Below are 2256 nucleotides of genomic sequence, written 5' to 3'. Positions count from 1 at the left end.
AAGCATTGTAAAGCACAGAGAGGTCTGGTAAAGCACAGGGAAGCATTGTAAAGCACAGAGAGGTCTGGTAAAGCATAGGGAAGCATTGTAAAGCACAGAGAGGTCTGGTAAAGCATAGGGAAGTATTGTAAAGCAAAGAGAGGTGTGGTAAAGCATAGGGAAGCATTGTAAAGCACAGAGAGGTCTGGTAAAGCATAGGGAAGCATTGTAAAGCACAGAGAGGTGTGGTAAAGCATAGGGAAGCATTGTAAAGCACAGAGAGGTCTGGTAAAGCAGAGGGAAGCATTGTAAAGCACAGAGAGGTCTGGTAAAGCATAGGGAAGCATTGTAAAGCACAGAGAGGTCTGGTAAAGCATAGGGAAGCATTGTAAAGCACAGAGAGGTCTGGTAAAGCATAGGGAAGCATTGTAAAGCACAGAGAGGTCTGGTAAAGCATAGGGAAGCATTGTAAAGCACAGAGAGGTCTGGTAAAGCATAGGGAAGCATTGTAAAGCACAGAGAGGTCTGGTAAAGCACAGGGAAGCATTGTAAAGCACAGAGAGGTCTGGTAAAGCATAGGGAAGCATTGTAAAGCACAGAGAGGTCTGGTAAAGCATAGGGAAGCATTGTAAAGCACAGAGAGGTCTGGTAAAGCATAGGGAAGCATTGTAAAGCACAGAGAGGTGTGGTAAAGCATAGGGAAGCATTGTAAAGCACAGAGAGGTCTGGTAAAGCATAGGGAAGCATTGTAAAGCACAGAGAGGTCTGGTAAAGCATAGGGAAGCATTGTAAAGCACAGAGAGGTCTGGTAAAGCATAGGGAAGCATTGTAAAGCACAGAGAGGTCTGGTAAAGCATAGGGAAGCATTGTAAAGCACAGAGAGGTGTGGTAAAGCATAGGGAAGCATTGTAAAGCACAGAGAGGTGTGGTAAAGCATAGGGAAGCATTGTAAAGCACAGAGAGGTCTGGTAAAGCATAGGGAAGCATTGTAAAGCACAGAGAGGTCTGGTAAAGCATAGGGAAGCATTGTAAAGCACAGAGAGGTCTGGTAAAGCATAGGGAAGCATTGTAAAGCACAGAGAGGTGTGGTAAAGCATAGGGAAGCATTGTAAAGCACAGAGAGGTCTGATAAAGCATAGGGAAGCATTGTAAAGCACAGTGAGGTCTGGTAAAGCATAGGGAAGCATTGTAAAGCACAGAGAGGTCTGGTAAAGCATAGGGAAGCATTGTAAAGCACAGAGAGGTCTGGTAAAGCATAGGGAAGCACTGTAAAGCACAGAGAGGTAATAATAATAATAATAATAATAATAATAATAATAATAATAATAATAATGTAGCCGGTCCAATTGACCGAGTGTTGGGTTGAGCAAAAAACACATTAATATTATTTAGGAGCTGCCCCTTTGTAAATCTCCACGGAGAAATTAGCAGCCCGACGTGATTTAACCCCTTATATACAAAGCCAATCATTCAGTTTGGAGCGGATTAAAATCTGAATAAGAAACAAAAGCGAAAATCAGAGAAGTCAACTTCAGCCTCGTCCCGGCCCAGAGCAGAAGGATTTTCAAAACTTACCCTGCGTGGATCACACAGAGATCCGAGGAAACCTCAACCCCTTTAAGGACTCGCAACAGCGCTTCGGGGTTTCTCGATTCGCATTAAAACAGATTAATTTGAACTGGTTTTGGTGTTTGTTTTGCGATCAAGCTGTTTGTTTTCCGTGCGACTCTTTCCGATCGACACGTTGGGTCTGGAGCTCACGCCTGCCGAAGAGGAGCGCAGAGCAACGGATCGGGAATGGGTCCCGCCCATTCACAGCAGCGCCTAATAATAATAATAATAATAATAATAATAATAATAATAATAATAATAATAATAATAATAATAATAATATGCCTTCTCGTCTAATCTTGTTTATAATGTAAATGTTTTGTGGGGCAGCAGTGTGGAGTAGTGGTCAGGGCTCTGGACTCTTGACCGGAGGGTCGTGGGTTCAATCCCAGGTGGGGGGACACTGCTGCTGTACCCTTGAGCAAGGTACTTTACCTAGATTGCTCCAGTAAAAACCCAACTGTATAAATGGGGAATTGTATGTAAAAATAATGTGATATCTTGTAACAATTGTAAGTCGCCCTGGATAAGGGCGTCTGCTAAGAAATAAATAATAATAATAATAATAATAATAATAATAATAATAATAATAATAATAATAATAATAATAATAATAATATATATACAACACACACATAACACAATAACATTAATAGGAGGCTGTGT

General features: G+C 41.6%; 1 protein-coding gene across 1 annotated transcript in view; it reads right to left on the bottom strand.

Annotated features, from left to right (window-relative positions):
• Positions 1-1777, bottom strand: part of med25 (mediator complex subunit 25) — a gene marked incomplete at its 3' end in the record, with an annotated part of 13392 nt that extends 11615 nt beyond the window's left edge. The window contains 1 exon segment of the mRNA XM_059018799.1: positions 1555-1777.
• Between the last annotated feature and the right edge of the window lie 479 nt (positions 1778-2256).

Source organism: Acipenser ruthenus, unplaced genomic scaffold (genome assembly GCF_902713425.1).
Source record: "Acipenser ruthenus unplaced genomic scaffold, fAciRut3.2 maternal haplotype, whole genome shotgun sequence".
Classification (NCBI taxonomy): Eukaryota; Metazoa; Chordata; class Actinopteri; order Acipenseriformes; family Acipenseridae; genus Acipenser; species Acipenser ruthenus.
This window is presented reverse-complemented; position numbering and strand designations above follow the sequence as displayed.